Below are 15,303 nucleotides of genomic sequence, written 5' to 3'. Positions count from 1 at the left end.
GTTGTTTTCCTAGGACTGCTGTGACAAAGTTGCACAAATTTGGTGACTTAGAACAACAGAAATAGAATCTCCCATGGCAGTGGAGGCTAGAAATCTGAAATCAATGCATCAACGGGGACACTCCAATGCTTCTATGGGATCCTTCGTTGCTTCTTCTAGTTTCTAGTTGTGGGCGTTACTTGGTTGGTGGCAATCTCTACCTCTTGGTCACACGGCAATCCCCCTGTATCTCTGTGACTTCACATGGCCATCTTCTTATGAGGAAGCCAATCAAGTTGAGTTAAAAATCCATACTACTCCAGTATAAACTCATCCTAACCTGACAAATTACATCCGCATCAATTTTATTTCCAAGTAAGGTACTATTGTGAGGCATGAGGACTTGACTATATATATATATATATATATATATATATATATATATATATATATATATAGGAGAGGGGCCAAAATTAACCTATAAGAATTGCAAATATGTGACATTTGAAAGTAAAACCTTCAGGCATAGGCATTGAATAAATAGGGGACTATACTAGTTGGAGATACCTGGGTTACAGATATAAATTTGGAAATCATCATAGTGTAAATGGTATCGAAAGCCATGAGCTGGAATAAGTCTATGCAGGGAATCCAAAGACAGAGGTCTGGAATACTTCATTATAAAATAGAGAGAGTAGGAGAAGCAAGCAGAAAAGAATCAAAAGAAAACATCAGTGGGTTTTAGAATCATCAAAAGAGAGACAACTAGACAACATATGCTGACACATGTAATAAGTAACAATTCCTCTCTGGCTGTTTCCTCTCATTGATGATCATCGTGTGAACACATTAATCCATTAGGGTTGCAAAATGGTGAATTCTAATTCTTTCACCACTTGTTATCTGGAACATATAAAAAAGTAAAACTTCCCTTTGTCACCTATTTGGTTACCCAGAGTACATAGTTCTTATAGGAATGGGAAAAATATTTTCTTTATTTCCTCTATTTATCACTTTTCAAAACAAGAGATTGGTCCTCTAACAATAGTGACCACTGATTATGCTCTTTCAAAATTTATTTTAGTATTATTGTAGACTAATATATTTAAACCTGTTTGACTTCAATCCATTACAGTTTTGTTTGTTGAAGCTCCGATTGCCCCAGCTCTGACTAGTGGGAACCTATCCTAGTTAGCTTCCGAGTTCTTTTGACATGACTCTTTCAGTCTTTGATAGTTCCTTTGATCTCAGCTTTAACATCTCATACAATCCCTGTGCCAAAGCCAGAAATCAGCCATTTCTCCAGAGACTTATTTTCCCTTAGTGGGAAATAGTAATTATTACAAAGGATAGAGTTGGGAAATATACATTTTTAAGATAAGTGCATCATAAATTCATACTATTACTACCAATTAAAATTCAAAACCCTTGGGTTCAACTTACGCACGTCAATGTTAGACTTGTACCTTTTTTCTTTCATATACAAAATATATATTCTCAATTTCAACATAATTCTTCCTTTGCAAAAATAAGAAGGAAACAAATTTAAAATAACAATATCTGTATAATATACAATATGATAATTTAAAAGGAAGGGTTAATTTTCTTATTTATTTATTCCTTTAACAAATATTTTTGTTTTAGGATATAGTTTATCCCTTAGAATATATAGTCAGATAGTTGTATCATAAAGTCATTCAAAATAGCTCTTCTCTAAGCATTTTTTCTATCAACTAAATACATAATGAATTTCACTTATTTCATTTTGCTTTTCATTTTTATAGATCTTTTTATTTTATTTGTCCTTTTTTTAAGTAAGCTCCACACTCAATGTGAGGCTTGAACTCATGACCCCGAGATCAAGAGTCACATGCTCCACCAATACACCCATCCAGGCATCTCCCTTTTTGTCTTAAGTTAATGTAAAGTATTTACAAGAGTCCAAAGTTAACTTTATGAAAATTATAGATTTAAATAAATTTATCTTTTATGTCTGTTTTCCCCATTGTATTGTCTCTCTACCCCCTTAGAAAAATCTCTATTTACTTATGTTTTATGGTTTTTCATTCCTAACTCAACCAATGTTTGAGCAAGCAAATACATATCTATAGTCATAACTCTTTTTTTGATAATGGGTTTTTAAGTATACAAATTTAACTCTACCTTGCTTCTTTTACTTATAAATATATTATGGAGCTAAAGCCATAGTTGTATATTAGAAATATTCCTCATTGCTTTTTACATATGTATACTGCCATTTGTGTATATAGCATAGTTTATCCAACCAGTGCCATAACAAACTTATTTCTTACAGGTGGAATTTGAGTTGTCTTTTGCTTTTAAAAGAATGCTATGATGAAAAAGCTTACACATACATCTTTTGTATTTTTATCACCATTAAAAAAAAATAGATTCCTAAAAGTACAATTGCTAGGGCAAATATACATGTAGTTATTGTAGATATTCCAAATTTCCATATGTATATATTTCTTCATAATATATGTCCCCAAAGCTTCACCAACAAATTACATTAAAATTCTAGATTTTTTTCAATTTAGTAAATAAGAAATGGTATCTCAGTGTCATTTTAATTTCTTTTTTTATGATATATGTGGAGTTTACCATTTTTCATGTTTAAGAACTATTCACATTTCTTTATCTGTGAATTGTCTATTTCTCTAGTTCATTTATCTGTAAGATTAACTTTTTTCTTTTCATGTTTAAAAATACTTTATGAAAAAAATAAAAATGCTTTATATCTGTATTTAAATGCAATCATACTCTCAAAATGTAAATGATTTTTTAAATAGTGTTCACTCATTGAACATTATTATTACATCTGGGGCACTTTCCATGTTATTTCATCCCAAACATATTCCACCAATACTCTCATAGTACAACATTTATGGTAAAATGGATTAAATTTCATTTTATGAGGCATTTAGAAAACTTGCTTTTCTCAAATATAAACATATATTTATACATAATGCTTTAATAAACAAATTATTTTTATGAAGTTATGGCAGGATACAGCAAAAAAAGAAAAAAAATTATGGGAAAATGTTTGAATATTTTTGTAGGTTTGAAAACAAGATATGGACTAATTCATAGAATTTCTTATAAAGGGTTTAGATTCCACTTTTATCATACTAGTGCCTGCATAAAACTTCCTGAGAGATTACAATTTAGTTAGAATAAAAATGCATTTGATATTTTAAAGTATTGGTTCAAGTAAGCATTTTTCATTTTAAAGTATTTCTTTATGATTTATCCATCCACATTCTTTAATCCTGATATGTTTATTTGTCTTAACTATATATAATTGTGGCATTATTTTCTGTGCACACATTTACTGGCTCACATTGCCAAAGAATTACATTTTCACTAATAAATTAATAATTATATACAAATTACATGTTCCTCTTGATATTTTTTCTTTTACAAAAACTTGAAATATATTTCTCCCTACCCGGATTTTAAATACTCTATTTTTATTCAAAAATTTGATCTTTTATATTGAGTTAATCAAACTGAACTTATTTAATTGTAATCGAAATTTCAATTTCCTCAAATTACTAATAGGCCACCATAATGTGTTCATTTAATAATACTCCATTTTTCATTGATTTCTGATATGATTTAAATGACATAAATCATTAAATTGGTTGTAATTTCTCAATATTTTTTTTCATATCACATTAATATTCTGATATCTATGTCTGAGTGGTCCATGAATATAATCATGAGGCACTGTCATGAATTGAACAATTTATATAATGAAAATTTAGGGCAGCTCCGGTGGCTCAGTGGTTTAGTGCCCTGCCTTTGGCCCAGGGCATGATCCTGGAGACCCAGGATCGAGTCCCACATCGGGCTCCCTGCGTGGAGCCTGCTTCTCCCTCTGCCTGTCTCTGTGCCTCTCTCTCTCTGTGTGTGTATGTCTCTCATGAATAAGTAAATTAAAAATCTTAAAAAAAAGAAGAAAATGTATATAAAGTCAATTTATAACCAACTTAGCATTAGCATCTTCCATTGAAGATGGAAGTTTTCATCTTCTATTGAAGTTTTCCTCATTGAAAAATATCTTATTATTTTTATAAGTGTTCTCTATACACTTCAGAAGACAGTCCAGTCTATAGCTTGCAAATCTAGAATTTTAATTTAATTGATCATAACCTTTATTTTTCACTTCTTTTGTAGCTAACTGTATATTCAAATGTTATAATCCATCCAGTTTCCTGTCAATTTTTCCTTGAGTTTCATGTTTAGTTTTTTTTTTAATATTTAGTTTTTATTGTTAGTTTTGACACATAAGTGTTTAGTACTTATAATAAAGAAACCTAGTACTAATACTACTAATATCAGTTTTCTCCTTTTCTTCCTATGATAGTACTTAGTATATTTCCCATTCTTTCTTCGCTTTTGGTGAGGTCATATAATAAGGCTCTGGCCAATAGGATATGTAGAGAAATGATCTCTGCCAATTTAGGATTATTCTTGTTCTCATAATTCCTTACACTTTCTCTTCATTTGTCCATTATCCATATTCTAAAATTTCAGTGGACAATGGTAAGGCTCCAGAAGATAACAGAGCAGCTAAATTGTAACAGACTATTTTCCAGAGTAAAAAACTCCCAGTTTCTGCAGTGAAGTGCCACATTAAAGAGATTTATTGTATTAAAAAACTAAAATGGTTTGTTATAACAGGTGACTTATGATGAATAATATAGAGCACTCCTTTTCTCACTATGATTGAATATTTTAGTAAGGTAAAAAGATTCTCTTTATTCTGTTTAATACCTTATACTTTAAATTCTCTATTATTTCTATATTATCTAATAATTGACTTGTTATCTAACTTATCTAATAAGTTGACTTGTTTCAACTTTTTTACAAAAAGCATGAGACAATTAATATTGCTATTTTGCCCTTTTAATGAAAATTTGACTCTTGAAATTGTTCTCATGCTTTCTTTTTTAATTTATGTCTTTGACATGTTGCCTTTAAAAGTTATTCATTTCTATGTGGATATTTATGAAAGTTATATTGTTTTCTTTATTTTTGGAATCCAAGCAATTTTTTTGAAAATATCTAAGAATGTATTCACTTTCAATAATTTTTCCTGGATCATAGCAAGCCTTTGAATAAATAGTCTCAATACTTCAAAAAACTAATACACTCTTTATTCTTTCTTTTATTGTATTTGTTCTATTTCCTTCTTTGAGAAGAATCATTACTTCTAGGTTAGGTTTCTATGATTATCCTCTGTTGATATTATTTTCTTCCCATTAATTTTCTTCTTTATAATTTTCTATGTTCTCTGAATACTTATTGTCTTTTCCCACAAATGATTAACTGTTGTATTGTTAAGGCTACTATATACTGGTTTTGTTACTTATTTTATTTAATTGTATTCTCTTTTTTTATGTTCTATTTTGTTCTTCTAAATAGTCCTCTCTTAACACATTCATTTTACTATTTGATTTGTTTAAAAATTAGAGTAGATATCTTCTTTAAAATGTTATATTTCAAGAATTAATTTGTATCAAGGGAGACTCTCCACTGAGTCCTTTTTTTTTTCTTTTCCTCCACTGAGTCATAATGATATTCTCTCCCTTTCCCTTTATCCATGCATGAAAGGAAAGCCCTAAGTCGTAGTGTTAAAGAACCTACGGGAAGCAGGGATTGATCTCAGATTGTTCACAGGTCTTTCATACTCTCTTTGCTTAAAGATGTGTCAGGATATGTCTCTGTGAAATGGAAAACCAGAGCATAGATTGAGAAATACATAGAGGAAAAGCTGACCTACACAATGCTTATAAAATTTACAAATTTACATTAGTTATTTCAGATAAGTAATTCTATTTCAATCTTCTAGGCAATTGAAAGAATATTTTGTTTTTCTAAGCTTATGGTAACCGGAGCAAGAAAAGTGATAGTGGACCCCAGATTAATTTTCACTGCCTGAAAGTTTTCCAAAACTTCTTTCTAAAAGGATAAATGGAAAGTATGTATATAGACTTCACAATTTGGTACTGAGTTAAAATCTGTCTATTCTGTAAATAAAATCACTGCCCTAGCTGGCTCAGCTCCACTGTTAGTTTTTTTGTACCTGGAAACCCATCATAGACTTAGCTGGTATTCATCCAGGTGTGTCTGGTGAACTGGTGGTGGGATTCATTTTTCAGGGATGATTAGCATGAGGAGTTTTGGATGAATGAAGGTGGAACAAGCGGGTATGGGTAACCCAAGGGAGAAAATGGCGTGTGAGATCAACCCACAATGACAATACACATTCTCTTAGTCTGTGCTGGGGAAACTAATGTCTAAGTCTTACCAAGAGAGAGACTTCAGGCAGAGGGGTGCCTGGTTGGCTCAATTGGTTAAGTGTCTGCCTTTGGTTCAGGTCATGATCTCAGAGTCCAGGGATTGAGCCCAGAGTCTGGCTACCTGGTCGGCAGAGAGTCTGCTCCTCCCTCTTCCTCTGCCCCTGCTTGTCCTCTCTCTCTCTTTCTCTTTCTCATTCTCAAATAAATAAATAAATATTTTAAAAAGAGAGACTTCAGGAAGAATTTAAAAAGGAATTTCAGGAAACTGGGAAAACAAACAGTCATGCCTATAAGCTTAAATGAAAAGTGTAACTCAGAGTAGGAAGAAGAGCCATCTCTTTGTTTCTGTGGAAAGTATATGAGAAGAGTCTTATGAGAGTGATCTTCCATTATCCTCTTCTTGGCCTTGGCACTATTGCTAACATACATTTTAATTCTCAATATGTTGAAAATCTCAAACTCCATAATTATTATTTTGGTTTAAAATGGCCAACTAACTTAGAAGAAGAATAAAAATGACAAAAAGAAGTCTACTATATTTACCATTCTAGTGCTCTTAATTCTTTTGTTTCAATCCATAGTGTATGTTTTTTGTATTGTCTGTGTCTTGAAATAGCACTCAATTTCTTCTCTACTTTCTTGAGCATATGAAACATAGTTATAATTGTTTTATCCTTTTCTACTTATTATATAATCTTTATCATTTTTCACTGTGTAGATACGGATTGAATTTTTTCTTTATTGTGGATTGTATTTCTGCGTTTCTTTACATCTTTAACAATCTCTGGTAAAATGTCAGGCATTTTTAATCTTGTATCGCTGAGTCCTGGGTATTTTTGTATTTCTATAAATATTCTTAGCATTGTATGTATTATGAGCAGTTAGATTACTCAGAAATAGCTTGATCCATTTGGGCTTTGCTTTTAAGCTTTGATATGAAGACCAGATTAGTCTTTGGTCGAAGACTAATTATGCTCCACTACTGAGGAAATATCTATTTAAGCATCCTAGCTGATGTCCCATGAATTGCAAGATTTTCCAGTCTGGTTGGTGGCAGTACAAATCCTCTGACATTTATAAATCACAGGGATTATTTTCTCTGTTGCTCTTGCTTCTTTGTTTGTTTCCCAGACTTGGATAGTTTTCTGGCATGTATGCACAAATCAGTACTCAAATGAAGACTTGACGAAGATCTCATTGCAGATCTCTGGAGTTCTTTTTCTGTGCAATTCTTTCCTTTCTGCTTATCCATGACTGTTCTGCCAGCTGTATCTCCATAACTTAAAGAGATGGTTCAATTCCATCTTGGTAGGACACAATGTTTTGGAATTCCATTCCTCTGCAGGGAGTAAACTAGGACAGTATCCTGTGTCAGTGGTCACTGTACTATGTTGTCCAGTGTTCAAGGTCTACAAAACATTGTTTTTATATATTTTATTTGTTTTTTAATTGTTTCAGGCCGGAGGGTTTTTCTGGTGCCTTTGACAGTGTGTTACTCAGAAGCAGAACTCCCTCAATACTTTTTCTTGTCAAAGAGAAAGAGAGAGCATGTGTGCATGAGTGAGGGGACGGGAGGCAGAAGGAGAGGGAGAGAGAGAATCTTAAGAAGGCTCTATACCCTGCGCAGAGCGTGATGCAGGGTTCTATCTAAGGACCCTGAGATCATGACCTGAGAGGAAATTAAGAGTCAGACACTTAACCAACTGAGCCCCAGGCAGCCTCCCTATACATTTTTAATACCGTCTTTCCTCTATCAATGTAAAATGTTGTTTGTACTATATTCCAATAATTCTAATACATACATTGTTTAGTTTCTAGACTCTCTTCTATGAACAGTGCCAATATTACATGAATTTTGTGAATAAAATTTCATGATATATATCTCTCTATTTCTTAGGCCTGGCCTTCTAGCATTTGCAATCTTGTGATTATTTTTCCCTTTTCTATAATTTTCTTATTCTTATATTATTCTTCAACATACCTTGTAACATAAAACATATAACATAAACTTCATAATCTTTGCCTGATGCCATTAGCAAAATATGTTTGTTTTTCATTTTACATTGAAGATAGATTGATTCAAGCTACATGACACCTTTATATATTTTTCTTTTTTTATGCTTTTGTATTTCTTCCAAAAGCAAGACATACCTTTTTCAAACTCCTCAATAGAAGTTGTTTGCTTCATATATTCCCTCAACATTTTAAGTTTTTAAAAAAAGTTTTTAAATTTAATTAAATTTAATCATATATATAATTTAATTATTATATGTAATTTAATTCAATTATATTTAAATAATGTTTAAATAAAATTAAGTATTTTAAATGTTAAGTATTTAAAACTAAGTAATTTTAAGTATTTTAGAACATTTATTGCTTTTTTACAATTGTCTGTTTTCTCCAATAATTTATCTTCATGAGTTAGAATTTACATATGGAAATGTTGGGGCACCTGGGTAGCTAGGTCGATTATGTGTCCAACTCTTGATCTCAGCTCAGGTCTTGATCTTAGGGTCTTAAGTTCAAGCCTCATGTTCGGTTCCATCCTGGGCAAAGGAGCATTATTTAAAAAATAATAATTTATATGTGGAAATGTTTTGCATTTGATATTTGAAATTTTAACTATGTTGTCTATTATCTAGTGATTTCTAATGTTTTTTTAGCTCATTCTCTTGGATTTATGAAATGATGCTACTTTTTCAGTTCTCCTTTGTAGCATATAAAACTTATAATTCATTCTTAGGTCCACTACATTAAGTAGTCCTCTGAAACAATATTTAAAAATATCATAGATAGTAAATTCATTTTTCTGATTTCTGATTTTCTTGGAAATTCTGCTATTTCACTATTATACATGATGCCAAATTTTGTTTTCTGATAGTTGATTATTTTCATGTTAAGAATATATCTACTCGGGCAGCCCCAGTGGCTCAGCCTTTTGGCGCTGCCTTCAGCCCAGGGTGTGATCCTGGAGACCCGGGATCAAGTCCCACATCAGGCTCCTTGCGTGGAGCCTGCTTCTCCCGCTGCCTGTGTCTCTGCCTCTCTCTCTCTCTCTCTCTCTCTCTCTCTCTCTGTCTGTCTTTCATGAATAAATAAATAAAATATTTTTAAAAAAGAATATATCCATTCATTCCTATATATTTAGGGAGAAAAGAGATCTTATTAGGGACATAAATATTTGTCAAAAGCTACAATATCAACCAAAAAAAAAAAAAAAAAGCCCCAGGTCAAGAATAAATATATTTTAAATTAGTTTTGACTATAAATCTTTGCAAAATGAAATTTGTACTGAAGCTACAACCAAAACAGGCAAAATGCATTTACTTAGAGAAAGGAAAATAAGACATGGTTGACCAACTTTTAAGCTCCCATCTCTCACCCAATTTGTGGACTCTGGGACATGTCTATACACTCCAAGTCTGCTCCATGAACACTGAAACCTGACAGTGATGACCAAACCTGACTACGCATAAGCATCGCTGGAGAACTTCTTCTTAATGTAGAGTCCAAGGCTGATCTCCTTGAGATTCTGATTCTGTAACTCTAGGGAAAAGAATGGAACTCTGTGTTTAAAATCTTCTCCAAGGAATTCTCTGATTGAGCTTGTTTTGAGTCATTGCTTTGGACCGTATGAAGTCTATACTGTATGTTCAGCTTTATAGCATTATTCTATTCTGTAAACATTTAGAATATTGCATAAATATAAGCATGTCAGCCTAAAGCACATGGTAATAAGCACATGTTTTGAATGTAAACTATGTAAGAAAAGAAATAAAATAACCTATATATAAGTGGTCTATAATGCCATTCCTTTTTCTTGGTATATCAAGGCAAAATTGGGGTATAATTTAGTCAGTGCTATTTTTGGACCAGGATCTCTGCAGAAGCTTTGGAAAATTAGTTTAAAATAATTTAGATTGTTTTGTAAATCTTGACTCGATATGTTCTAGAGAACTATGATCCATTGTGGTTGGGCACATATATCTTTTATTAAAGAGAGAACTGACAGTAATGACACTATTATTCAAATACATTGTAATGTTAAAAGTATTCATGTTGCCCAACTTTCTGCCCAGAGTGTGTATATTAATGATCAATTTATTTTGCCACAGGGAACAAAGGAACATTTTTTACTTTCCTATGGGCTATAACAGGCCCTGTAACTAAGTCGCATAAAATGTTGCTATAAACCAATATAATTAGGAGTCATCAGTGCTCTTTTTTTCTAAGTATAAGATATAAAAGAATTGAAAGGAACGTGTCTATTGAAAGTTTCATTTAAAATGATAAAAATACAGTTTAAAATACATGGAAAAAAATCAAATAGATAACCCACAGTCACTTAACAAGAAAGAGAAATCAAAACAAAATCTGGGATATTTTCAGTTTTCAGACAGCAAACCAAAGTAATAGATGTTAAAATAGCAAAGCTTTAGGGCAGCCTGGATGGCTCAGCGGTTTGGTGCCACCCTCAGCCCAGGGTGTGACCCTGGAGACCCAGGATTGAGTCCCATGTCAGGCTCCCTGCATGGAGCCTGCTTCTCCCTCTGCCTGTGTCTCTGCCTCTCTCTCTCTCTCTCTGTCTCTCATGAATAAATACATAAATTTCTTTTAAAAATAGCAAAGCTTTGATCATAAAAAAAACTCCCTGAATTTTTAGTGGTAATAATTATATACTACCTATTTAGTGATACTATTTACTAAGAGACATGAGGAAATTCAGTAAGTCTCCAAAAAGAAAGCAGTTTGGGCAATAATCCTCATAAAAATTATTGCCTTGATTCACTGATTTACAACTCAATTTTTCTATATGATACATGTTTCAAAAACTTTTAGATTTGAATTACTTACCCCATAGATCAAAAATGGATCAGGACTTGGTATTTCGATAAAGAAAGATCATATGGCATAAACCTATACTAACCGTCACTGTATTTAAAGTCTTAGGGGAAGTACTTCATGATTTCCAAATTATCACATATTGCAATATAATGTCAACTGTGATTTCAATGTGTTACTTCAAGTTTGGTGTTAAATTTCTAAAGTAAAACACCTGCAGTTGGAAGACTAAGATTCTCAGCTGGCTAAGTGACCACCTATACATATCCTGTGACAAATATATTTGAGAGGATATTTTGCCAACTATTATGGGTGGATTTTTACTCTGGCATGTTGCTGCAATCACAACCTTGCTCTCAAATTGTGTGAGTGTACACACTGAGCACACATTAGCTATTGCACAGGAAACTGATGACATAGCAGAGTCGAACCCATTAGAAAGAAAAATGTTTGCTTAAGAAAGATGCAGATTTAACTGATATTGTAAATTGTTCTTAGTAACAGCAAAGTTGTGTGTTTTTATTTTATCTGTGGCATTTAGTTTCAACCAAAATAAGGAAAAGTGATATACAAAAGTAAATAATTGATAATAACAACAACATTATCTACGAGCCTTAAAATTGTTGAAGGCAAAATAGCTCAAATGATTCCTAATGCCTTTCAGGCACATCTGAATCAAATAAGGTAATTATTCTTTAAAATGCTTACACAAAGTCTGATTTGCATGCTAGTAATTGCTATGCCTTGTGGCATCCAGCAATTGACACAGCGATGATTTTAATTATTGTAATTTCATCAGTATAAATACTTCAAAGTTATGCAAATACTATCTCATAATCCACATAGACAGCTCCGAGTATTTGATTTACTAGCCTTGTAAGTCTCTTTGTCTGTGCAGTTTACTCTCAGATGTGACTCTGCATTGCAATTGAAGCCTTTCACTCACATCAAAGCTCTAAATCATAACAAGATGAGCTAATTTTACAAAGACTGACACTTCAAACATTAAGTTGCAAATACAATTAGAAGATGAAATATAAAAAGGACTTTGCTTGGATATCATGGAGCACAGATACCTGCAGCTAATCATGTCTAATGTTTTCTTTGACATGAGAAGTAAAGATACAACTCAAACAAATGTCTTTGCACAAATAAGAACAGAAAAGATCCTCCCCATTACATGCCTAATTTAAATGCTACAATAGTAAAATCTTACTGTCATTTGATAAATCATCATCTTCAGCCAGTAGAGGGTACTGAGTTGCAAATAAGGCTTCCCTCATGAGATACAGATATGCTATTTGTAAATCTTAGACTCTTACTCTTGAGTTCTCATGGAGTGGAAACTCTTACAATGGAACACACCCACCAGTTAGGAAATTGTGTTTTTTCAGTAATATTATTGCTAGAAGTTATCCCATCATAGCCTTGAATAAAGCTAAAAATATTTTGCAAGGGGGAAAAGAAGCACATAGGTAATATTTGAGAACATTTTAAAACTCACCTGTGCTCTTATTGTATGCATACAAATTGAAAAAAATGGTAGATATATTTTAAGTTCTTTACAGTTGATGAACTTTTATTCTCCTATTGAAAAACATATATGCAACTTAATTGGCTCTGATTACTACTTTTTTCAATGTATTCACTGCATCAGAAATGTATCAGGTTGTAAGTAGAGGAGAAACAGCAAAAGACAATGGCAAGATATAATTTTCAACAGAGAATAGTGAGTGAACATGCATTACCTATTTGCCATAGATGAATGAGAAAAACCTTGATTCTTCTCAGTGCTTTTTATGAACAGGTCCCTGGTGTCAGATTCTCTGTGATCAGTGTCATTTTCCCATCAGCTTAAGTGGAAAGAGAAGGTGGGACTGGTTTGCTCCTCTTAGAAAATTCTGCTCGGTGAGTTGGTATGTTAAACCGAATTCTAAGATGACACCCTATGAGTTATGTCCTTTTATGAACCCCTCTCCTTGACTACGAGCAGAATTGTAACTTGTAACTTGCCTGTAGGTAAGAGAATATGGCAAAAATATTTGGATAGGTACTCTCTTGATTAGGTTTGGTTATATGGCAAAGGTGATGGGATAGCCACTTTGTGATTGTGCTACATTGTATACAATTCTGTCTTAGCAGACTGGAGTGAGAAATTCTCCTATGGGGCTTGAAGAAGTGAGCAGCCATGCTATGAGAAAGTCTGAGAGAGGATCACATGGCAAAGCAATGTGAGTACCCTTGAGGGACCGAGAGGGATCCTCTGCTGACAATCAGCAAGAAAAGAAAACAGAGACCCCAGTCCTGCCACTGAGAGAAACAACCACATGAGCTTATAAGAAAACCTCAAGTCCAGAAAAACAAACAAACAAACAAACAAACAAACCTGATTGATACAGATTGCTGCTGTGGAGATCCAGGGCAGAGGACCCAGATTAGTCATGTTCAGTTTCCTGATGCAAAGGAATTGTGAGTGAATGAATTCATCTTGTCTTATACTATTTTGTGGTAATTTGTTTCACAGCAATAGGAAACAAATACAGTGGATGTCATTGAAATTGGTTAGATTTTGCACTGTATACCCAACATGTGCACCCATGTGTTTGTATTACAGAGTCTGATCATTTTGTATCTCACTCTGCAGCTGGCCTCAGTGGTGACTCTGAGGCTGACTACTCTACATATATCTAAGTGATTGATAAATCAGTATTAGACAACAGGATTCACAGAGGACATTACCTCAATTCTGATACTGCTATACTACAATTCATTTTTTTTCCTTTTCTTTCCACTGGTTTTCCTTTTACCTAAATAACAGTCATAAAATATGTTTCCTAACTATAAAACAAAGTGGTACTAAAGAATTTATTTAGAAATTATATTCAGCAAAGAAACAACACATCTTCAATAATCTAAAATCCAAGACTGGTTCCTGAAATAGTAACTTTGGACATGTTGTTAAAATTCTTTGACACCATCTTTCTCATTTATAATTTAGGACTAATTAGATATGGCTCACAGTTCTGTGATAGATATGAGAAATAATAGAAGTACAGTGGCCGGCAAATCGTAGCAATTATGATAACAATGACAGAAAATATGAATGATTTTTTATTCAAAGTCACTGAGACAGATATTTTATACACATTTATATCAGTGGTTTTAAATTTTGGAAAAAAGTAATGAATTATAAATATAGTGCACCAAAGTATTCTATTCCCAATCCCTTTCTAGCCACGGGACTGTGAGATTGTCATAAAACTTCTAGAAGCCCTTATCTCACCTATAAATAAGAGTGATGATATCTACTCTACCTACTTCACAGAGTTTATGTGACTCTCAAAGATGATACATGTGAAATTTTATCACAATTTCATATAAATGCAGGACATTAGAATTATTTCAAAGAAGTATAAGTATATATATATTGAAAATGAAATAAGTATTATGTAATAATTTAGCACAAAATTTATTGAAACAGTATCTTGGTTCAGTTACCTATTTATACATTCATAAATTTTGCTTTCAAGAATATCTGAGAAAAATCCTCAAAAATTTGACACTCAACCAAGAGAGATGTCAACATCATGTGTTTGAACCTCACAAGTTGTAACTCACCTCTAGAAAAATATTACAAATTCATCTTGAACATGCAGGAAAAATAAAGACTTAAAAGGCAGCTGGAACACCAGAAAACAGACAGCAGCATGAACACCTAAATACATTCTGTGCAACTAACAATGAAACACAGAGAGATAACATCAGTAAGCCACAGTCGTCAAGTGACAGGAGTGACATAACAATGGAATCACAGGAGAGGCACCGAAAAGCACTAAAAATGCAGAATTAATTTTGCACTACCTCCTAGCAAGGTTATGATTTTGCCAAGGTCTCCTCAGACATGCTTTCATTTACTGGACACACTTCAAACTTCTACTCGTTAGCATTGGGAATGGAACGTTTCAAACACACCCGCTGCAGAAAATTCTAACTACGCACACAAATCACTGCCAAGCCTAGAATCCTTCTGCCATGTACTTTGTTAAATAAACATTTATGTTCTTTACAGATATAGTACCTATCACCTTTAATCCACCTTCTTTGTATCATGTGAAAAATAGTTATTTTTTATTTGGAAGAAGGGAGATTGGAT

At 32.8% G+C, this 15,303-nt stretch overlaps 1 long non-coding RNA gene across 2 annotated transcripts in view; it reads right to left on the bottom strand.

Moving 5' to 3' along the window:
- The window catches only part of LOC119866678, a 34,502-nt gene extending 19,620 nt beyond the window's left edge, over positions 1-14,882 (bottom strand). The window contains exons 1-3 of one of the 2 annotated variants that reach the window (XR_005380879.1): positions 14,769-14,882; positions 13,537-13,603; positions 9,691-9,854 (exon numbers count right to left, since the gene is read on the bottom strand). This is a non-coding gene — a long non-coding RNA (uncharacterized LOC119866678). The remainder of the gene's footprint in view (positions 1-9,690; positions 9,855-13,536; positions 13,604-14,768) is intronic. The other variant, XR_005380880.1, reaches the window with a different exon arrangement.
- Positions 14,883-15,303: the final 421 nt, after the last annotated feature.

This window comes from Canis lupus, chromosome 29, assembly GCF_011100685.1.
Source record: "Canis lupus familiaris isolate Mischka breed German Shepherd chromosome 29, alternate assembly UU_Cfam_GSD_1.0, whole genome shotgun sequence".
Taxonomy (NCBI): Eukaryota; Metazoa; Chordata; class Mammalia; order Carnivora; family Canidae; genus Canis; species Canis lupus.
The sequence above is the reverse complement of the archived record's forward strand: the minus strand, read 5'-3'. Positions and strand labels throughout refer to the sequence as shown.